Source organism: Mixophyes fleayi, chromosome 2 (assembly GCF_038048845.1).
Source record: "Mixophyes fleayi isolate aMixFle1 chromosome 2, aMixFle1.hap1, whole genome shotgun sequence".
NCBI classification, from domain to species: domain Eukaryota; kingdom Metazoa; phylum Chordata; class Amphibia; order Anura; family Limnodynastidae; genus Mixophyes; species Mixophyes fleayi.
In genome coordinates, this window is record NC_134403.1 from 364,762,625 (window position 1) to 364,787,572 (window position 24,948).

Genomic DNA, 24,948 nt, shown 5'->3' on the forward strand with positions numbered 1-24,948 from the left:
CAATATGCATAGATGGAGAGGAAGACAATCTGTTTTGTGTGTAGAATAGGCCTACCAACGAAGAATTAAACTGTTTTTTTGGATGATTTATTACCTCAACAATTAGATTACTTGTCTCTAAAACAGTTGGAGCACTAAATTGGGTTAATTTAGGCCCAAAAACATGGATTTTCCCAAAAAATAGCAAAACAAAACCAAACAAAACCAAAACCAAAACCAAAACACGCAATGGCGGTTTTGCAAAACCAAAACCAAAACCAAAACACGACGGTAATCCAGATCCAAAACCGAATCCAAAACCAAAACACGTGGGTCAGTGACCATCTCTAGTAGATACAATTAGGACCAGGGGCTTTTTCTGTCTTGATCTTGTTTAGGCGTAAATGTATCTCCACCTGTGTTAGATGTGCTATATTTAATGTTGTGTATATGTGTCATCAGCAATTGTTTTTCCTACATTATTATTTATTAGACCAATAAGTTTTATATCTGGGAATAATCAAGACCACGGGAAAATAGTGTTCATTATTAAAAATGATTGGCGTGAAAGTGCAAGTCTTACTGTGACAGGATGGACCGCTTATGCCACCCGGTCTGGTGTTGCTAGGTACCGACTGGGCTTACTTTGCCACCGTTCCCATTTTTTTATCCCAAATGCACCTTCTAACCACAGTAGGGGGGCTTACAAATGCTGCCACCACTGGACTACTTCACGGCATCCAGAACTGCGTTTCTTCTGGGTAACTGTCGGTACTAGTTTGCCCCATTGCTGATGCACCTGGGCTGGTACCTCTGACCCCTTCCGATTGAGCAGGGTGCTGTGGATGTATCCCCCCTGGCCTATCACAATGGCCAGAGCTGCTGGGCAGATCGGTGGTACCGGAAAGCTGGGTCCAAACCTCAGAAACAGCCTGAAACGGATAACAGTTGGGTCTAATCTGTAGGTCACAGGAATTTCAGCATGGAAGTTATTTTCAAGCAGGTCTTTGAAGCAAGTGATGTTCAGTTAGCTCAAGTGTCCTGACAAGGATAGTTATCAGTGAGAGGTCAGAAGAAACAATAATAATTTTCAATGCAAAACAGAGCCTATTTTATACAGTTTTTGGATACTAGCTTGGCAGGAGGTAATCCGTTCACCTGGCCCTTTAACCAATCTGAACTGATTCATGCAGCCTGCAGGCGAATCAGCCCAGAGAGGTTAACACCTTCTTAGAAGCTAGTGGCAGGACTGAGTGTACGTCCCCCCTGCCAGCGCCGGTGCTAGGGTCCTTGGCGCCCTAGGCAAAGTTTGAAAATCGCCGCGCCCCCCCCCCCTTTAAAAATCGCCGCTGCGCTTCCCTCCCCATGTCTTTCTTTAACTTACCTGCATGAAGCTGCTCCTCTCTGCTCTGTCTTCTCCCCTCACAGACACTGTCGGGCCGTGATGATGACATCATCACAGCCTGTCACTGTCAGTGAGCGGAGGGGAGAAGACAGAGCAGAGAGGAGCAGCTTCATGCAGGTAAGATTCATAGCCCCTTCCCTCCTCTCCTCCCCGTGGATTTCACTTTTTTTTTTAGTTTGAGGCGCCCTGCAGAGCCCGGCGCCCTAGGCAATTGCCTAACCTTGCCTAATGGGAGCGCCGGGCCTGCCCCCTGCCCACGAGCTGCCAGGGCAAGGGGGAGCCACTGAAGCCGGCAGCCGGCGGGTGAAGGGGACCCAGGGCTGCTCTTCAGCCTCAGCACAAGGTAAGTGTCTCTCTTTAATTTATTTACGCATTTACATTAATTACATACATTTTAAATACACCCTGCACATTTAAAACACATAGTTACACTCCCCGCGCCTAGCGCCAGGCGTTAACCCATTCAGCGCTGCGCCGGTTCTTTACCGGCACTGCAGCGCCCACACACAGACATTCATTAATTTAAACATACCCCACTATACATTTGTATGCTCCCTGGCGCCTAGCGACGGGGTTTAACCCCTGTAATCCTGCAGCGCTGGGTATCCCTTCCCAGCACATTTTAAAATACATTTTTATTTACATAAAAAACATTAACACATTTGTTTCTGCATGCGGCACCTATCGCCGGTGCTTTAACCCCTCTGGCGCCGGGTATTAACCCTCCCAGTGCTGGAGACCATTTCAAGATGGCCGGGTCCTGGTACTCGGGCCAGGCCACACTTTTTATTGTTTTCAATAACATTTTAAATGCTTGATCGATTGGAGGATTCTGTTTCCTTATCCTTTGGATTTGTTTGCAGCAGTATACTGACAGTGCAATCTTCAAAACTTTTTAAGCTCTATATATCGTTAAAGGACAACTCAGCTATACTCATTTTTTAATATATACCCAGTTTGCTCGGACTCTCGATGTCCTGTGGCACCTCTGGTGTCAGTGATCGTCAGACCACAACAAGTCTCGTCCTTATCATGGACATCTCAGGGTCACAGGGTTTTTGGGTTTCCGGCAGCCAAGAGTCCCCGTCTGTCTGTTATGGTCAGTTGTCGGTTTTACAATTACTGGCATCTGTTACATCCTCTGTATTGGGTTTTATGCCTACACACCAGAAAGGAAATCCCTGTCTAACACACTTTAGCATTTCTAACTTTTTTTTTTGTTGTTGACATTTAAGAAACAAAAAGCATTTAATGACATAATGTTACATAGTAAATAACACATACTATTAGAATTTAAAGTGGGAGAGCTGCTTAACTAAACTTATATGTGTATCTACAAGGAAAGAATAAGCACAACCAATGCTGCTCTAGAATAATGTAACTAACTAACTAACTAACTAACTAACATAAACACGATCTATTAAAAGAAAAAGCAATAGAAACTATGTATAGCTTTTTTAAAATAATAAGTAAATAACAAAACAATAAAGGGTAGCAGAGCCAGATATCCCATAAGGCAACCTAGGCTTCCTCCTATGGCCCAGTGGGCACTGAGGGGCCTGGATTGCCCTTTCTTGTGGGTACAGCATTTTTTTCTTCCTTTCACTCATGCAGCCGCCTATTGCTTTGAAATGCCGCCGTGGCTACTCAGTCAGAGCAACTAGCAACACTGGACCACCCTGCCTCCAGCAACACGGTACCACCCTGCCTCCAGCAACACTGTACCACCCTGCCTCCAGCAACACTGTACCACCCTGCCTCCAGCAACACTGTACCACCCTGCCTCCAGCAACACTGGACCACCCTGCCTCCAGCAACACTGTACCACCCTGCCTCCAGCAACACTGTACCACCCTGCCTCCAGCAACACTCTGTTGCTAGGTGCCAATGGTTAGCCCCTGTTACTAATGATGCCAGCGTTGTCCCTATGAGAGAGGCATAGATAAAGCTGTCTGTGCTGTAATTGGTGGTTCAGCCACTCACAGTTGCTGATGTACAATTAACAGCAGCGCTACCTTCTAAAAGAGTGTGTTGAGGACCAAAGGGAAGGTAGAAGGCGCACCATCGTGGGGCTGTTAGTACTCACTCCAAACGCCCATAAAAAAGAACAATAAGTGTAAGTAGATAGAGTGGTATGGTGGAAAGGTTTAGGGAAATGCCACGGGTCAGGGATTTTGGCTAAGACGATCGAGTAGGACGGCCCCCAAACCAGTGTCTTGTCTAGTGCCACATAGGTTCTCATTAGCCCGATGTGTTCTAGGCATTTAACAGCATTCAAGAAAAGCATTATGGGTAGGAATTGGCTGCAACAAAGTGATCAGCATGGCACCGTGCAATTATTTTTCACCAGGTCAATTATTCCTGGAGCCCTCGTGCCCACGTCTACAATTATGGAGCCAATCACCAGATCAAGAAGACTTAACAGATCACCACGTTCTTCACTTCTCAAAATGGTGCAATATTTTAATCACAGTGATGCAACATTCTCAGAAATATGTCTAGAAGATACCTGAGTTCAGTGGCGGAACTACCATCGATGCGGCAGGTGCAGTGCACCGGGGCCCTTGGAGAGAATGGGGCCCACTGCATGGCCTTCCTGCCTCCTTGCACCGGGACCCACAGCCCACTAGTTCCTCCTCTGCCTGAGTTAAACCACCCAGCCCAAGTCATTTCATGAGCGGGTGCGCATACTGTGTCAGGGAATAAATGACTTATGCTGCAGCATTGCAAATAAAATATTGAACTATTTTGACAAGTGAAGAGCGTCATATTTAAAACCAACAAATAGACACATGTAGGTGTCTGGCAAAAGGTGTATGTTACATATGATGCTTATGTGTTCCCAATTCACCTATATTTTACCCTATATATATTCTCTCTATGTGGAACTGTATTGAATATATTTTTTGCTTGAAATATATAATTTTGAAAAACAAATTACATTGCTCTTTATTTGCTTAATGTCACCTAATGACTTGTACATTACGTAATTCTCTAAAAAAAAAAATGTGATTCCCCATGTACCCATTCGCTTGGTAGAGGGGACTTAATCAAGCACAATTTAAAGCAGACAGTTCGAGTGAGATGCCCTGTTGAGTTGTCCGAATAACTCTGTTCTCTCCTGAGATGGCTTTCTCTTCACTTCACAAGTGTTATACTGTGTGGTAGCACAGTTCCATAGAGACAAAATCGATGAATTGATTTGAAAATTTGAAGATTCTCCAGAATTTTTTTGATTTTTGGAGCATTAAAGCGATCAAGAAAGTTGAAAAGGTTCAACCATATTCCAACCTGTTGGACTATGTTTGAGTCAGTTAACAGACATTCAAGCAGGTCCAACATGTCCAAGTTAAATTTGAAAATAAAATTAGAGCAGCGAACCTTGAATCTGGAACTTCAAACACAATAGTGTTCACAGATCAATGTAAAACAGATTCAGAACACTAGTTTTAACATGAACCACTACCTTGAACCTAAACAGCAGACCTTGAACATGAACCACACATTACGACTCGGGGCATAATGTCTGGGTCCTCTTCAAACACCTCTATTCAGGATGATTTCTGCTACAATATGCTGACTGATTTCTTAGCCTAGGTCCTCAATTACGCCATCAAATTCTATGTTTCTTTGTTTCTATGTTGCAACTACTTTACTTCACACATTACCAAAATAATCTTTCTAAATGTGACCTGAGTAAGAGAAAGGTTATAGCCTTTAATAATTTAGCTTTTTCTGCCACAGAGATAGAGGGAGAACTAAGTTTTGAAGCTCTGTCCTTTCATTTATCCCATTGGCAGCCATCTCTGTTAGCAAAGCCCCAGAGTGATTCTTAGGTGTAGCCTCAAAGCAAGAAACACCCTGCGCACAGGATAACACATTGAGGACCTCATTTACAGTCGGACGCAAGGTCCGTTTTAGGCGCATTCAACAAAAATACACTACCACGCATGTGCAGAAAGCACCAAATCCGCCTGCATCTTGGAACGCAATTAACACTAAGAGAGAATGGGAGGAACGCGGAATTGTGAAGGCGTGACCATGTAAATAAATCCTAGTCGCAGTGAAACGCAGACGCAACACACGTCAAAACAGGGGCTAAAGCTGTGCGGCAGGAATTAGGTGGCGCAAGCGGTTAGCTAGCTGCAGGAACTGCTCGCAGCTCGATAGGGTTGCTGGTCACTCGTAATACCCTACCAAGCTGCTGCACACTCCCACTCCTACACTTCTTAAAAGGACTTTGCGTCCGACTCTAAATGAGGTCCTGAAAGAGCAGCCTTTAGCTTTATCTACAACACACATAAATATATAACTCTGCAAATAAAAAGGAACAACTCTGGCACTCCCCCTGGTGGATGGTCATGCAAAGGGACAGAGGGAAGGCAAATATGGTGAAGCGTGTTGGTTATGCACCGCTCTATTTAATTAATGCCTTCTGAGCTGCCATTCATTAATTCTACCTTTGGGTCTCCCACCATTAACTTTTGTTCAGTGCTGCCCCTGCTGGCAGGGAAGATAAATAACAGCAGCTAACGAACCGCAGCCATTGATTCCATTCACTACTGAGATAGGTACGGTTGGCGTCTGTGGATGTTGGCACCTGATTGGATAGCTGCAGTACCTGTCCAATCAGCTGACACATTCACTACAAGTCTGCCAGTACAGCAGCTTTGAATTATCCTCCTTCTATAGAACGTCTGTGCTTGAAGATCTCTACTGTGACAGTGGGGATCAGTGCTGAAATTAATAGTGGAGATCTTAAGAGAGGTACCCCTACTGATTAGCCCCTTTGAGGTGCAACTATTAGGGAGGGGGGATATCCAAGGGAAAACAGACTTTAAATATTAATTTTATTTTAAAAATGCTTTATTTAAGTACCTAATAGCCTAACGATCATATTTTCATAAAATATTTAGCAATTTAACAATTCATATGAAATAAATAATTAAGTCACAACCGTGCGCCCCAAAGTTCTTTCCCAGACTCTATCAGGTTCCCGGGTTGAGAGAGATTACATTGCGTTAAATAATACTTTACAGCATCCAAGCCTGAGCTATTTATGACTCTGTAGTTCAGTTTATCACCTGTATATTGTAGCCATAGGTAACCTATAATTATATACAGTTATTCACATAGCTCTTAATATATTTCCCTGCAAGATGTCACGTCAAAGCTTAGTTTCCGTGGTATGCAGAACCCACAATGGTTAAGACGGCACGTACATTAATCCCACACTGCCCTCCAGTGTTGGGGCCCAGAACAGTTAGTTAGTGAACTAGAAATCTCCATGACAGTAGCATGTTACATTATTGTAACAAGAATATTCATTGTTATTTATTGAGATTAATAAAAGCCTATATACCATTACGCTGCAATATAACGGATTGTCCATCACTGATATAAAATGGCCTTGCCGAGTGATACTAAACTCCTGGTAATACTGGCTGGTAAGAGGATGTTTAAACATAAAAAAAAAAATTAAAAAAGGAAAATTGTGTGGACTGAAATTCTATCGCTCTCCCTGTATACACCACAAGGGGGCAGCATTTTTATAAAAGAGGAAACAGAATATAGGTGATTGCATTACAGGTAATACCTTCAGTAGACCACTGCTATGTAGAAGGGAGTGTGGAGGGAGGGGTACAACAGGTTGCATTATAAACAGGGGCGGGTAGGAAAATAAATCTGTAGAAAGTTGTTATATGGAGAAACATATATCATGGGTTGTTCTATCATGTATCATTAAGTCTGCTGCACTTGTATCGGAGTCCCATGTTCTTTTAAATTGGTTAATGGGGTTTTTAAAGTAACTAGTTATAATTTCCTTTGAGCCGATGTACAAAATTATATTCTTATTGGAGAAGGAGATGTTTTCTGCTTTCATTTTGTAACTATATTGCAACTAATTATATAACTATATTTATAGTCAACAGATCCTTGTGTCTATCCATTAACGCAGCAGGTTTGGGGAGTTAATATATATGTGCCTGGTCTTAAGGGTATAGCTACCGTCATATAACTGTGGCACAGTGGTTAGTATCAAAGCGCGGGGGTCGTGAGTTTGAGTCCAACCAGCCCCCGGTCTGTATGGAATTTGTATGTTCTCTCCATGTTTGTGTGTAGGGACTGATGTGAATTATGAAATATTCTCTGTACAACGCTGTGCAATATGGTGGTGCTATATAACAAGCAATAATAAACAAACTGTGCATGTTCTACAACGGTAGACATTTTTTCCCCATTTTTTAAAATACTGGGCAGTCCTATTATATGAGATTATGGTGATAAGAGATTGTGTAAAACTTCCCCTGCTCAATTAGAGCGACCCCCTCCGGGATTCCGTGGATGTGGATATTACTGCACATCATTCTTTTTTCAAAGAAATATCCTTGTTTTACCCTTTAAGTATTGTATTCCTGTACACAAGTGGTGAAGAGCCAGATCCGCCTGGGATTGGACTCCTCACCTGGTCTTCCAATGCGGTGGCTCCTTGTAGGTTTGTAGCGGGGGTGTTGCTCACATGAAGCATATTGATAAACAGCGCATCTCTGTCACTGTCCATTGTTTGAGCATCTCTGGCTCCTGTGTTCACCTTCTGTGATAGTTTGGGTGTTTGTGGTAGGGCTTCCTTGGTCCTTCCAGGTAATGTGTTACTTTGACCCCTAAACCTTTTTGTTGTTGTTGTTTCTGTGACACGCCTGTTATATTAGGCAGTCAGAGGGTGCTCAACATAATTTAGATTATTTAGGACAGTTTAAAATTAGTTTATTAAATGCTGGGAGTGACAGCCAGAGCCATGCACACAACATGCGATTCAGGACACCAATGGGACTTGCTGTATGCTCTTTTAATGTGGAACTGACCCCACCAAAATTAAAGCCATTACTAAAAAGCATCTGAAATTGATTCATGGGTATTTCGTACTGACTAAAGATCAGTTCTACAAACTCACCCTTTGTTGACTGATGGCAGTTAGTAGTTTTGTGCTTTAGCCCCAGGGAGCAGTGAGACATCTGCCCCCTGGGCTGGTACAATTTTGGGCTGGGCTATCAATGGCCGAACGCGTCAGTGGACTGTGCAGTCGTACAGTTACTGGTAATGCTGTCTTGCCCAGTAGATGGCTTCTAGCACACTGATTGGTAGATGGTGCTAGCCATTACACAATCAGTGTTTCTGGAGTTCCCCACACATTGATTGGCGAATGACTGGAATTATCCACCAATCAGAGTGAAGAAAACTGTCTTAGGGGCATGATGGTGAACATTCAAATCTGTTGTCATCACACCGGAGAGAGCATAGAACAGAATGGAGGAAAGTAATCCTCTTGAGTCACCACCAGAGATCTGGGGTCTGTTTTTGTCACCAACATAGATTAAGAAGTGAGGCTGAATTTGAAAACCACTAGAGATCTAGGGTCTGTACAGTAAAACCACCAGATATTGGGGATAGGACACTATTATAGGGATGGTCTGCATTATAAAGCCACTAGAGATTTTAGGAGCCTGGGATTTGGGGGGGCATGTATTTTAAAGCCACCAGAAATTTGGGGACTGTATTATATACTGAACAGAGTTGCCATTGAACTATAGTCACTAATGAGTATTGTGTTTTGTCTACGGATCACTAGAATGTTCTCTGTATTTTATAGAGGTCTCTGCATTGTCCATAGTTTATTAAGGTGCTCTCTTTGTTGTATACCAGTCATTATGATGATCTCTGTATTGCATATGGGCTCTATATATGCTCTGTATTGTACAGAGGTCACTAGAATGCTCTCTGATTTGTATATTTGTCACTAGCCACTATGATGCTCTCTGCATTGTATAGATGTTACTAGAATGCTCACTCTATTGTATATTGAGCACTAGAATGCTCACTGTATTATACAGAAGTCACTAGGATGCTCTCTGTATTGTAAATGAGTCACTCGAATGCTGTTTGTATTATATGAATGTTTCTAGAATGCTCTCTGTATTGCATTGATGGCACTAGAATGCTGTCTATATTTTATAGAAGTCACTAGAATGTACTAGGTATTGTACATTTTTATTAAGATGCTCTCTGTTTTGTATAGAGGTCACTAGAATGTTGTTTGTATTTTACTGCTGTCATTAGAATGCTAACTGTATTGTATAATGGTCACTAGAATGATGTGTGTATTGTACTGCTGTCACTAGAATGCTAACTGTATTGTATAGTGGTCACTAGAATGATGTGCGTATTGTACTGCTGTCACTAGAATGCTAACTGTATTGTATAGTGGTCACTAGAATGATGTGTGTATTGTACTGCTGTCATTAGAATGCTAACTGTATTGTATAGTGGTCACTAGAATGATGTGTGTATTGTATAGTGGTCACTAGAATGATGTGTGTATTGTACTGCTGTCATTAGAATGCTAACTGTATTGTATAGTGGTCACTAGAATGATGTGTGTATTGTACTGCTGTCACTAGAATGCTAACTGTATTGTATAGTGGTCACTAGAATGATGTGTGTATTGTACTGCTGTCACTACAATGCTAACTGTATTGTATAGTGGTCACTAGAATGATGTGCGTATTGTACTGCTGTCACTACAATGCTAACTGTATTGTATAGTGGTCACTAGAATGATGTGCGTATTGTACTGCTGTCACTAGAATGCTAACTGTATTGTATAGTGGTCACTAGAATGTTGTATGTATTGTATTGAGATTGTAGTTCTGTGACTATATTGTATAGTTGAATACTATTCCCTAATTAAACACAATTATTCTCATAAATTGGAGCATACTGGAAATAAGAGCCCATAAGAAATTATTATATGATCCTTATCTATAGATGTAGTCACATTACAGACAGATGTAGATTTATTCTTTGTTTTTAATTCAGACCAATGTACCCCAGATCCTTATTGACATTCAGATGCTCCTATATTATAGGTCAATATATTCAGTTCCAGGAAGAAAAATCTACTTATTCCTCTGTATCCAAGGAGAGGTACTAAAATCAACAGTGAACTAAAACAAATGCAACAAATATTTCTATATTTAGCTCCATTTTTACAATTGGTTTATTTGTTTCTTATTAATTATATTTTGAAAACCTAAGAAATGTTAAAGACTTTTTTGGTTACAGAAACAAAGACAAGTAAAACATTCTGCAGACAGAATAACAAGCGGGAATGCTGATAAACCTGTGTTACGCTCCAGGTAACCTGCTTAGAACAAGACCTGCGTGAAGTTAAAGGAGAAATCCACAGCCGATAATTATATCAAAACAGCAGGGGAAGCATGGTGCAAACAAAGAGATGGTGTTACCTGTAGCAGCCTGTCCTGGTTTAGTTGTCTTATTTCTAGTGCAGTTTTAAAAATCAAAATAAATATCTGCCCTTTCCAATGTTCACAAATGCCCCTAAAGATAATATGAAGTTACATATTATCACATGATTATGTACAATATTTAAAAATAGACAAATAAATGAAACCAACCAAAACAATATGAAGTGTACAGCGCCTCATATTGGGGGCATACTTGCTTACTCTGCCGGAATGTTCAGGAGACACCCAAATTTCAGGGAGTCCTCTAGGTCTCCCCAGACAGTATGCCAGCCTCCTGGACCCCGCTGTGATGGGCAGGATGGGGCGATGAGGATGGCGATCTACACAAATCTATGCCCACCGCACTGATTCGCAGCGGAGGCAGATAGAGAGGAAGCAGATCCATTGCTCATAAACAGGGGAGTCAGCTATGATGTGGGCTGAATCAGGATTCATTCATAAATATTTGTCGAAAAATACCTTAGTGGTGTTACCGGTTCCTAGTTCCACCAATAGAATTATTGCATATCTCCCAAATGTCCAGATTATGGGAGAGTTGTGAATCATGAACCTTGAGACGGGTGGACTTTTGCTAAATGGAGCCGGGTTTAACCAAAAAGTGGGTGTTTGGGGGTTGATATGGAACCAGTTTGGGCAGATTGGGGGCTTATTTTGTCCCGATTCTGTATATGTCAATGTGGGGAGTTACGTTGCTACGTCCATTGTGTGTAGGTGACAGTTACTCTCTAAAAACCTATCTACAAACATTTAGACATGTGAAGTCTGGACACCATCCCTTTGGGTCTGTCACTTTGGTTTAGTTTTCTGCTGATTTAGACTAACATGGCCCATAATCCAGGACAACAGTAACATATTTCTCTTGTTGTAGTAACAAATCTTCCTAATTTTCTCTCATGCCCCGGCTGTTTCCGATGTCACACTACCAACTCTAAGAGTTCACTCTACTCAGCTTCTGGCTCTCATCCAGTGAGCAATTGTACGTTTCCAGGCAACAGGAGAGTCTGAGATGAAAGTTATTTTCCTGGTATTCACGCTATCTGACATCAAGATATAAAGAGATTTTCATTTTCAAATGTAAAAAGAATATATTAAAAAAATATATTGTACTAAAAATCGATATGTATAGTGTTGTATTTTATGTAAAATAAGACGTTAAAATGTTTGTTTGTACAAGCCACTAATTATACTATATTACACTGAGTCTGCAAAGAAAAATCCCCGTCACACCACATCACTATTCATTAAAGAACAAGTATATCCAGTATTTGATATTGAAATATATAAGGCTTTATTTTCATGAAATAAGTGTTTATATTTAAATAATTATGTCCAACGCGATGGCTTTCACCTATATGCAGCAGATTGCTTTATCAGGACAGAGGTTCTTCTTTAGCAGAGTAGAATTCTGAGCACACAAAACGCACGTAAATCGGCTCTGCGCACTCCAGAACACAACAATAAACGAATCTGAAGATACGTGCGCTGAGGAATTCTGGTGTAGGTCTGCTGTACTACATAGGACACTGCAGGATACGTCCAATACCTATGTGGACTCTACATTGACAATATAACGCAAAGAAAAGAGAAAAAAAACATTGAATTAATGCTGCCTGTTAATAATATAAGTATTAATGATAAAACAGTTAAAATCTAAAAAAAATATTTTTTATCCCCCCCCTAATGAAATACATTTATTAGGATGTTGTTAATGTCTACTGAACATAAAATACATTTTTACAGTTGCTCCTGATTGCAAACACATGTTATAGCATGCATACAATACTGTCATCCCTACTGATCAGGACTTAGACTAGTCCTGTAGCTGGAGCAAGAGATATGGAAGAAACAAGTAACTTTGAGACTCTCAGAGCTGGATTCGGACATGGCTGTGTGCACTCAAGCTTGCACGCCCTTACTTCACATTGATTATGGCAAAAACCCCTTCCCTACCTCATTCACTCTCAGAAATCGTAGGCTGTAGGAAATTGTCTTTGCGTTCACAGCCATATCTCCCAGTTCTGGGCATGCGCAGAGTGATTTTGAATATGATACGCACAATATCGGGAGATACGTGCCTTGATGGATCAGACCCTGAGGGACTGATAGCTTGGTAGACTTGCTTTGCATAAATGCACAGCAAGTGATAGTAGCACTAATGACTGCATGACTCTTAATTATTTTTGTCCGGTCTCAGATTCCATCAGGACACTGTTCCATAGATGTGGGACAAGTTTCAGCTGTCTATAATATAATGGAGAGGTAATAATTTATTTTGTAACAGTATTACAGTGAAATTTCAGTGTAACTCTGAACTATGCATGTTGCCTTCATGGTTTAAAAATGTGTCATATATATTGCAGAGCACAGTCTAATAAACTTCATGAATGTAATATTTGGAGGTAAATAATGTTAGTGAAGCAGATAGGACAGGGGTGGTCTTTTTGCCTGTTGTTTTAACTGTACACTTTTTTCAGGTTAAGGTGCGGACCATAAAATCCTACACTGTATGTAATATACAGAACATGTACTCTTATATATACAATGGGCTGTTATTTGTCAACCAGTACTGTTCATATCACAATTAGGCATTAACCTGCATATAATTGGCTGTTGTGCCACAACATAATTTTGCAACATTTGTGGAAAACTAGATACAACAGATGCACAAAATCAAACTTTTGCCCTTTTAAAATAATTTTTGCTCAGCAAAAAAAATGCCTTCTGTGTTACAAGTTAATTTTGAAATACACAACTACTTCACAATCAGAAACTGAAGTAGTTGTTGTTATAGAACAAATTGGTTTGCTGAAAAATCACTTTTGTGCTCTATACAATATATTTTTGTGGCACAAAATCTGCTTTGCATGCAAAAAAATGCAATAACAGTTTTGTAGATACAATAAAATGGTATACGATAAACGGTTTTGGCTACAAAATCATTTTTGTCTTTGACAAAATTAATGTTCTATATCACAAAATGGATCTTGTGACACCAAAAAAAATGTATTGTAAAATAATGCTTTTATAAGACACAACGGATTCTGATTTAAAACACGGTCACAAAATGTGATAGCGATCGAGCTGATTTGTAGGTGTGAGTTAAACTGGCAAGCGGCTAGTTGCCATTGTCCCAAGTTTAAGTATTAGCTGAATACATAATAAAATTAATATTTCTCATATTAAATGTAATTGTTATTAGGGATTTATTGAATAATAGAGTATAATTCAGATCCAATCACTTTTCATAATACTTGCTCACACTGCGGTCACCACGACCTATGACCTCGTATGATTTTACAAGAACCTGTGAAACAGGTGTCTGGTAATTGTGAGGGGGCTTTAGTGTAACATGCGTTTGGCAATCTGGAGGGAAGGGTTCTCGGTGCTACAGTTGTCTAGCAGCTGTAATGATTTTCTTAGTTCTACTGCTGGCTGGTGATTGGCAATATCTGGTTTGCAATGTGGGATGGTATTTCTCTGCAATTATTAATAATTGTGGTTGGCGCCATGTTCTGTCGAACAGTCACCGGCATCCTACCGCCTCGAGTATAGCTGCTTGTAAGGTAATAGCAGCCTACTTCCTGTTCCCGTAATGCCGGAGTCTAGTCGTTTGCAAGTCAGCAGCAGCTACCTAGCAAATAGTTCATTACTTCTGCTGGGCTAGTGCAGCTTATTAGTTGAGTCTAACCTCATTGGCCCTTCTTGAAAATAACAATGCTTCCTGTTGATTCCTGTGCTGGTGACAGTTTCTGCTAGAGCTAGTGTGTTGTTCATACTTGTCAACTTTTCCTCGTTGGCTTCAGGGAGATCCCGGGTGAGGGGGGGCTTGACAAATTGCATCATTTTGAGCCCGCCCCCTAAACGATTGTCACAATATGACGCAATATTTCATCATTAAGTCCCCCCCACTTATCTATTGCGGGGGCGAGAACCGGGAGGTTGCCCTGCTCTCCCGGGAGGTCTCCCAGAAATGTGGGAGTCTCCCAGACATTCCGGGAGAGTAGGCAACTATGTGTTAAACAAAAGCAGCTAATTAATCTCTAGAGACTGAAGTGTCTTTTACATTTCTGTCTCCATTACTGAAGTCATGTTGTCTTACCTGTCAGTCTTTGATTAAATCTTGGTCTCCATGAAAATGGCCACCTCCATAGGCATCAATACATGGACATAGGACACAATTTCTGAACTGTGTCATCATGCCCCAGATGGCGAATCCAACCACGTCTTGTACTGGCCCAGCATTAGGGAGAATGCCAGACTCTTCAGAGAGTGAGGGAGATCACCCCTATTTCAGGGAGTCTCCCTGACATTCAGGGAGAGTTGGCAAGTATGGTGTTGTTTGTATCCTGGCCTGGTAGGACTTCTTGTTGTGAGCCGGAGAGTTTATTTGGATTTCACTGTCTTCTCCTGCCCAGGAACATTGCCTGTTTCTGGACTTGTATTATCCAATGCCTGTGCTGACCTTGGCTCGTTAAACAAATTGTGCATTGAACTCCTACGAGTATAAGGCCTGGAGGATAGCGAACACTATGGAACACATCACGTTCCTTGTAAAATGGGCTGTGAGTAGACCTTGTGAAGCGGTTCTAGTAGTTTATGATCAATTCCAATATTGACTGTAACAGCGATATGTGGTAATAAATGGGAGGCCATTCTCTGAGATGCATTTGTGGCAATGATCATTTATCCCTGTGTAATATATTGTTGGTGATGATGACCTATTTTCTCTGTAGGGGACTGACAGTCAATTGTGTAGGAAAAATGGTGGCCACTTGCATTATATGGAAGAATGGAGGTCAGTGTTAGGAATAATATTATATTGTCCAGCACATGTATGCATATATGAACAGATACTTGTAAAAAAAATCAAACATGTAATTACATATGGGGCTCATATTTGGTTCAGGATTACTAACATAGTGACTTTGTTAGATACCTAATAAAGTCATAGCAGAAATCCACTTACCCATGACATTGAGAGGAAGAGTGAATGGAATATATTTACTTAGAGTTGAAGATCAGAAAACACATGTTAAAGGTGATGATGATGATAATGGTTCAGTAATCCCCAGCCTGACAGCCACCCCCAGTCATTACCATAACATACACTGCTTCCATCCTGCAAATTCTGCGCTCACTTTATCGTACACAGCTAGGGTAGGAACATACAAACAATTCAACTAAAGTGTCAATTTTGAAGGTCCAACTAAAATGATCATTTGCTCTCTAATGCATAATTTAAATAACCAAAGCAATGTAAATTGACCAGAACAGGACAATAAGGATTTAGATTGAGGAAAGACTTAGGGCTAGATTTACTAAGCTGCGGGATTGAAAAAGTGGGGATGTTGCCTATAGCAACCAATCAGATTCTAGCTTTCATTTATTTAGTACTATCTACAAAATGACAGCTATAATCTGATTGGTTGCTATGGGCAACATCTCCACTTTTTCAAACCCGCAGCTTAGTAAATTTAGCCTTTAGACTAGATGGTGTAACAGACCCAGACGAGGACTGAGGCAGGATGTTGACACTTGTTAGAACAATAGGTTAAATATGGAAGCGACAGGAGCTGCCACAAGGAGGAAATGATCATAAATTAATTTAGGAAGTGATTCCACATGCAGCAACTACAGTGACTGAGGGTGAGGAAGGCACCCTCATATATATATAATTAAATATAAATAGATAGATAATAGATAGATAGATAGATAGATAGATAGATAGATAGATAGAAAGAGCTAATTTGATGGACAATTATTTTAATTAATGAATGGATTAATTAATTAGTTAATTAATTATTAAGGTATGGTAGACACTAGTGAACAGTATTGATTTTGTATGTCCCTATCCTGCATTTAATAAACAAAGTTTTTTGCTTGTTTCAATATTATATATATAACTTATTTTGTAAGTGCGTCCTATTATTTTAGGTTACATAACTAGTTGTGTGTTAAAAATAAGGCTTTATTATTTCTGTATGATTATATGTACTTGGCACAACTGATTTTGTGTCTGCAGTATTAGCTTTGTATTACAAAATCATGTGTTATTGTTTTGTTATGACTGTAACTTAACAAAATTTTGTGGCTACAAAAATGGTTTACTATTACAAAATAATATGTTGACAGTGTTGTTTTGACATTAGCGTGAGAAAATTAGTTTGTGTGCACCCAGTTTACAGCTATCAATAGTAGTCCTTCCACAATATGTTTTGTTCCATCTGCAAGACTTCTCCTGGGCTGCTCCCCTCTTATGTATCTCTTTACCCCACCAGGACAGGCTCATTCCCAACCTTCAGTCTTTAAAGCACTCTCTCAAAACCCATCTTTTCACTATAGCCTATATCACCCCACCTGATAATAATCCTTTAGTGCACTGCCAGCTACCATTTTGTCTATTTATTTTTGTCTCAACATTACCCTCTCCCTAGAGTGTAACGCCACGAGCAGGGCCCTCTGTACCAGCTCTCTCTTGTCTGCAACTTCTCTGCACCTTCTCTGTGAACTTCATATGTCCTTGTTCTGTTTTTATGTACATTTAGCTGTTTAGCACAATTTGTTGTGACAACTGTCTAGTACTGCAGAGATATGTGACGCCTTGCCAATCTACGAAGAACCTGATAACATAATTAATTTAGCATCCAATATATACTTGTGACTGGATCACGTATAAATAACTTATGGTATAAATTTATTTAAAGGAAATAGCGCGGCGCACTTATTTATATAATTGCCAATGCACTTACTTTTGATATTGTGTATATTTTAAGATAGGAAATCATTATTTCTGAGACCAGGGTAGAAAATGTGCTTTTTCTGTGTTACCCTTGCTAAAAGGAAATGTCTTATGCATATATCTGATACAATAAGCCTTTGTTTATAAAGCCTTTGGTGTATTGTGATGTGGGGAAGTGGCTTGTTTTGTTTTTTTTGTTGTTCTGTGGGAATGTGTATTCGGCGACTGTCTGAAGAAGATATTCATGTCAGTTAGACCTTTTGACTTGCTAGTATGTATCCTGCCTCTGAAATAAGACGCAGGATATCACAGCAAGTTTTTTAAGAATTTCATACCCAAGTTTTAATATTATTGGCTTTGCAATGCATGTAAATCCATGTTTGTGTAAACAGGTTATATCTTGATGCTAAAAATAGCCTGTGTCTGAACTGTATAAAAGGCACTAGCTTGTACTGGAAACTTGTTTTTCTGATTTCAACATCTGACCTGATCACTGGTAGCCTTAACCAGTGTGAGAGCAAATAAACATCTTGCTTCAAAGACCTGCTTGAAAACATCTTCAATATTGCTGTATTCCTGTGACCTGCAGATTAAACCCTAAATCTAATCCGTTCTCCGGCTGTTTCTGAGGTTTGGACCCAAGCTTTTCCAGCACCACCGCTCTGCCTGCTACCCATGCAGCCCTGGCCAGTGTGATAGACCAGGGGGGATCCATCCACAGCTTTCCTGATTGAAATGAGATACGCTAGCAGCGTCAGTTACCCAGAAGAAACCCGGTTCTGGATGCCGGTATAGGAGTCCAGTGGTGGCAGCCTTTGTAAACCCCTCCTAATGCGGCAAGAGGGGATAACAAAAGGGAACGGTGCCAAAGTAAGCCCAGCCGGTTCCCAGCAACAACAGACAGGGTGGCATAGGCGGTCCACCCTGTCACAATACTCTTGACAAATGACACCTCATTTAAATGAAACCAGATCACTTTTTAAAAACAGAATCCCTTGTGTTGTACAAAACTTAATAACAAGTCTTTCTTATGTTGTATTCTTAAAATCATTTTAAACTTCTCTGTACTCCATTCAACTTGTGATGCAAAAATATAGAAACTAATAAACCGAGTTCACAATCCTTTCGTTCATGTAACATCAGGGGGTAAATGTATCATACCCCGGTTTGTTCAACTCGCGGGAGTTCCCCTTTACAAGGCAGCGCCGCTTTAAATTTAAGCTGCGAAAACGCCAAACTCCCGCGAGTTGAACAAACCGGGGTATGATACATTTACCCCCTGATATTAGTGTGTTTTCATCCTTCAGTATCTCTGCCACGTGTATGTTTGGTCTGGGATTCCATTTGATTATTTTCTTTCCATTGGTGCCTGCACCCCCAAAAATGTTATCCATATCAGACCCTCACATATTAAATGTCCTTTGTTCAGTGGTTTCCGGAAAATGGGCACAGGTTGTTTAAACTACGAGGTTAGAGATAGAATATCTTTATATTCGGATGTGGATTTACACTTTCCTGGCTGTGTTATTCTATTAAACCATTGTTCTGTGGCTGAGACTGAAAATAAAACCATCCATTAAAAAAATCCTTTAATGACCACCCTTTATCACATAGCTAATGTTTATTCCAGTGATAATCTTATTGGCAACTATGACACAATGGGGAGGATCACAAAAGCAGATGTAACAAAAATAATGACTTAATTCTGTTCCATTAGCAATTTCCGTTTCACCCAGCACGCGGTCGCCCACATCGCAATGTAAGATTAGTTTCTTTTTTCAGTTGATTGTGCCTATAAAGTTATGCACGTGGTACAACTTTCTACAAGTGAAAGTTATACATTATACTGGTTTCAATCGATTGAGAGCTGTAATGAGGAGCTTTCAGAGTGGATGGTGCTGAGATATTGTGTAATCAGTGAAATGTTTTGCTGTGATTGTTTATTCATCATCATCATCATCTATTTATATAGCGCCAACATATTCCGTAGCGCTTTACAATTGGGGACAAACATAGTAAACTAATAAACAAACTGGGTAAAACAGACAAAGAGGTGAGAAGGCCCTGCTCGCAAGCTTACAATCTATGGGACAATGGGAGTTTGATACATGAGGTTAAGTCTACATTTTGCATTTCGGCCCAGCCAGACGGCAAAGGTAAAAGTGACCCATAAGCTAAATGATCCTGTCACACAACAATGTTGGTCAGGAGGTAGTTGTCTTGTGTAACGGGTGGTAATAGGGTAATGTAGTGAGGTTAAGAGGGTGGTTGAGGAATATTATAAGCTTGTCTGAAGAGGTGTGATACGTATGTAAGCAGACAATAGAAATATAGAAGAGTCTGCTACAGCATTGATTGTTACTCAGTGCTCTGTGTGAGGCAAATTTTCACAGAAATATGCTAACACTCAGCAACATACAACATCTCCAAAAACAAAGAACAAAAGATCTCCTAATGGGGGCACACTATTAGTTTCTGTAAAATTATACACTTTATTATTTGTTTATTAAAAACTGATTAATAATATCATCTATCTCTGTACACTATTAGTTTCTGTAAAATGATACACTGTATTATTTGTTTATTAAAAACTGATTATTAATATCATCTATCTCTGTATCAATGTTTGGCGAAATATGTAAAGTAAAATGATAGTTATAGAATGTGAAAAAGATAGAAATTGTGTTTAAAATGTTGCAATTAAGCAATAAGGGACCTCTCATGATAATGATTCTAATTTTCATCTGAATAGCATTATCTTCGGATAACCAAATTTTTCATTGCATTATCTGCATCCTGATCAATCTGTTTTTGTAAAGCAACAAGTTACCTAAGACCAGTTGAATGTTTACAATTTTCTTGCTGCGGTCTCTACACGGATGATCCTCCACTATCCAATAATCAACTTCGACAAACCTGAAGATGCTCCAGATTTAATAGAAAACCATAAGGATATGCGGGACAAAATGGCGGAGTCTGTGGTGGTGCCAACATTTGCCTTTGCAGATGGGTGTAAGGCAGATTGGGGTGCCTTGTTGCTTATGAATTTGTAGCATACGTTCATATAGTTTTATACCCAAGAGCCGAAGTGAGGCTTTAGTTCAAGGGACCACTCTTATTTAAACGGGCGTGAGGTGGGGAAGGCATTTTAAGGGGGACATTCCCCAGTTTAGTACACAGAGTCTGGTGGCTTTTCATTTTCTATCTAAAGCCACCATTAATATGACCATACAGCCACCATACTCACACCGTGATTACTGCATCCCCTTATTTCTGGTTTATTTGCTATCTATTTTCTCTCCCCATAGTTCATGATAAGCTCAGCATTTAGGATCATGTTACTGTTGCCAAGTTTTCTACCAGCATTAACAACGAACCAAGGTGTGGGAACACACCTTAAGCACTAATAACATCTAAACACAATAATAAACTGTTATTAATAATAATAATAATAATAATAATAATAATAATAATAATAATATTAATAATAATAATAGGCAACATTGCTAGGGAATATAATAAGAAATTTAATTGTGGTTCTTAGAGCCCATCTTGATCAAATTGTGGATACCCATCTACTGCAAAGAAGTGACCTGACTGTACGTAAATTAATAATCCATTTCTGGAACAGAGAACTTAGCTTTTTCAGTGACATAATAGCACCTTTACGTACATTTGATGAATTAGAGTGGCACAGGCCAAAGAGTCATATTTTTGTATATTGCTTTAAAAGTTAAGAGTTCATTTTGGCCCAACAACCTGCCCATCTAGACATAGGCGTCTGTAAATTGTATAAGGCCAAGTTAAGAGACATTATATGGAATTTTTCGTCCAATGATTGTCAGTGTGTTAGTTCCCCTAAGGGGCATGGACCAGAAGGAAATGGGTACAGATAAATATGACACTTCTGCTTTATTATCCTCCAGATCAAATAATATTATGTCTGCACCACATGGAACAAAAATACTATAATCAGGCAGTTGCTTATTTATAAGCAAACTTTTGTGAAGCAGATGCTTGTGTGTTGAGGAGCAAGGGATTGGAATGCTGTCTGATAGCTCCTCAATGTACAAGGGTATTCTTCACAAGGTAGCTAATCAATTCTTACTGCATTACCCCTCAATGTACAGGAGTATTCATCACCAGGTAGCTCATCAATGTATACTGCATTACCCCTTAATGTACAGGAGTATTCATCACCAGGTAGCTCATCAATGCTTGCTGCATTATCCCTCAATGTACAGGAGTATTCATCACCAGGTAGCTTTATTGCTCAATGTTCAAAATACTACTGCTCAATGTATATGTAACACCCCTCCTGTCACCTGACTCAAGTGGGCATTTGGGATGTGTGTCCTGTCTGCAGCGATCTCCTTTTCCTTATCTCACGTAGCGCAGTGCCTCCACCTTGGTCTAAGTTCAGTAGGTTCTTCGATGGCTATTGTTCTGGACAAGGAGCACCAAAGGGAGACCAAGGAACTCTCTGTCCCCTACTAATAAACCAACAGGTACACACACAGGAAGAACCCCCCCCCCCCCAGCAATATGCAGTTTGGTGTTTGAAAGCCACGCCAGCACTTTTATTGGTGAGGAGCAATCTCCCAAAAGAATATTTTTATGTCTAGGCAGACTCTTTTTATATCAAAAATAAGATTCTCACTTGAACGTTATATTTTGAAGAAGTATCTTTCAAATATCCTGAGGCGGTTCTCCTCAGGGCTTTTTATCATTAGAAACTGACATGGCTCTCCTGTCAGTCTCTCTCTTCCTCCTATTTCCCCGCCACAGTCCGTAACGAAGCGCTGCTTCTCTCCTGACCGACATCTCCAGTCCCTCCTAGCACTGCCACTCTAACTACCGTTTTTTTGTGTTTTTATAAACTCACCCCACCAGCAGAGCTGTTCATGCTGGGACATGCAGTTCCAAGTCAGTTCCCAGGAACGATATTGCGCATGCGCGGACCGGACGATCCACCAGGGCCACTTATAAATGGATGGAAGCAGAGGGAGAGAGATAGGAACTGAGGGAAAAAACAAAAGGTGTTACTACAGTGGTAGAATGGATGATCAGGAAAAAAGAGAGGACTTAATAGGGAAAGGGAATAATCACATGGATCAAAGATTTAGTGTCAGATTTTTGATTAATTTGAAAGAAAGAGCCAAGAACTGAGGCTTCACTACCAGCCAATGAGAGATCATGATTTTCAGGGTCCACCTAACCAACCCCACCCCATAGTAGGTTGGTAAACAAATCTTTTGTATGTGTCCGTTTGTTTTTCTGAGGGGCATGTTTGGGGAGGACCAACCACATATTGCAAAAGTTTGAAAACCACTGTTTCAAGCAAATTGGATACATTTTTAGCATAGTCTGAGCTCACAATGGTGTTAATATAGGGATGTCCCGAGTCATTTTACTCATCCCTTTTACAGACTACAACAAACATTTGTATATGACTTTAAAAAAAGAATATTGTAATGATTGTGGTAGCACGGTGGATCAGTGGTTAGCACTTCTGTCTCACAGCGCTGGGGTCATGAGTTCAATTCCCGACCATGGCCTTATCTGTGTGGAGTTTGTATGTTCTCCCCGTGTTTGCGTGGGTTTCCTCTTGGTGCTCCGGTTTCCTCCCACACTCTAAAAACATACTAGTCGGTTAATTGGCTGCTGTCAAAATTGACCCGAGTCTCTGTCTGTCTGTGTGTGTTAGACTGTAAGCTCCAATGGGGCAGTGACTGATGTGAATTTCTCTGTACAGCGCTGCGGAATCAGTGGCGCTATATAAATAAATGGTGGTGATGATGAATGATTCAGCATTATTTGCAACATGGTTGCAAATAAAAATTACAGTTTTTAAAGGGATTTTTTTTTTTTTTTGCAGCCCCCCCAACTTGCTACCTGAGACAGCTGCCTAAGTTGACTTGTAGACACAGTCCGATTTTGATCCCAATTTTAATTTAAAAAGAGATGGAATTAGAAAAAAAAAATTCCAGCTTGACCTTTGCCAGCTCAGAAAGACTGTGATACATAGACGTTTCAGTTGTTTTTATTATGATAAAGACTAATTCCCAAGGAAACCTGGTACACACATCTACAATGAGCCTTTATAAGTCACTGAGTGTAATTTATTAGGTGGATACTGAAAATAAGATTTGCAGGAAACATCTTGAGAGGTCTGTTTTCTGTATCTGTAATATCTACACACACTCGTAAACTTGACGTTTCCACTTCCTGGGCAGTCTCAAAGAACAATATTGGGTTTAACTTTGAGGAAATGGCTAGATCTTGAAAAACTGCAATGCAGTCTTTAATATGTGCAATATATTATTTATAGACTTATGTTAACTTTATTGGAACTTTAGACTTTGCAAGTTAGACACTTAATATCGTATTGTATGTATGACAATTCCTGTTATAGAGAAATAATGACTTTAGTCAGCAGCTGACAAAATCATGGTCATCACTCTAAACAGGAAAGCATTTTTAAATACATATATACTGAGAATTTTTGGAAGAGAAGTTCTGGAACTGTATGCTATAAACATCCCTTAACTTGTACTGTTCACCTGTTCTCTTTCAGATTCTCATACCCATGCCCCTTTAATGAAGTTACTGTTGCCATTAATTCCCCGATTACCATCACTACAATATCCTTTTACTGCATTTTTCCATCACTCTTTATACTTCAGCAGGGTACATTTTTGAACATTCTATTTAGGTGCAAAATTTGTATAGGGTCATAGCAACCAATCAGCGATGAGTTTTTATTGACAATGAAAAAGCCACTGAGGTGGCGAAATGCGTCAATAATTATTTATATTTTGAAATGGAGAGTTATTCCAATTACTTTAGAACTTTAGACTGCCTCCTACCTTCCATTGTTCTCTCTGACCCCTGCCATCTTCTATTGGTATCGTTTGCCCTCAAGACCTGTGGCAAACCTGCAGCACATTGCGCATCATCATCGATCCTGCTTCCAGGCTATACTGCCTCTCAGGACCTCAGCGCTTCGGTTACCTGCAGCTTCTACCTTTCCATTGTATTTGTGTTACCTATTCCATGATCAAGATCTGTGGATAATCTACACAGCATTGTGTATGATCATTGATCCTGTTTCTAGACTATACTGTCCATCAGTATCTCAGCGCTCCTGTGCTCTGCAGCTCGTCACCTCTTCCTCTAGTTTGGGTCATCCATCTCTCAACCCTGATTGCGTCCTGCTCCTCAGAACACTGTGCATCAGCTCCAATCCTGTGCTCCATTACCTACTAGGATCTCCGCGCTCCATTGCTCTGTTACCATTCCATGTCGTTCCTCAGATTCCTCTACGTACTCATCTTCCAGTGCTCCAGCTCAGCCTCTCGTCTCATCTGTGTCCTGGTTATCGTACCCTGCTCTGCGCCTTCTAGAGAAGCACGACCTGCAGTTAGAGAGCAGCCAAGCCCATATCCCTTTGCGGGGATCCCTGGTGAATACCTCCCTTCCCGTTAGACTCTGCACCTCTG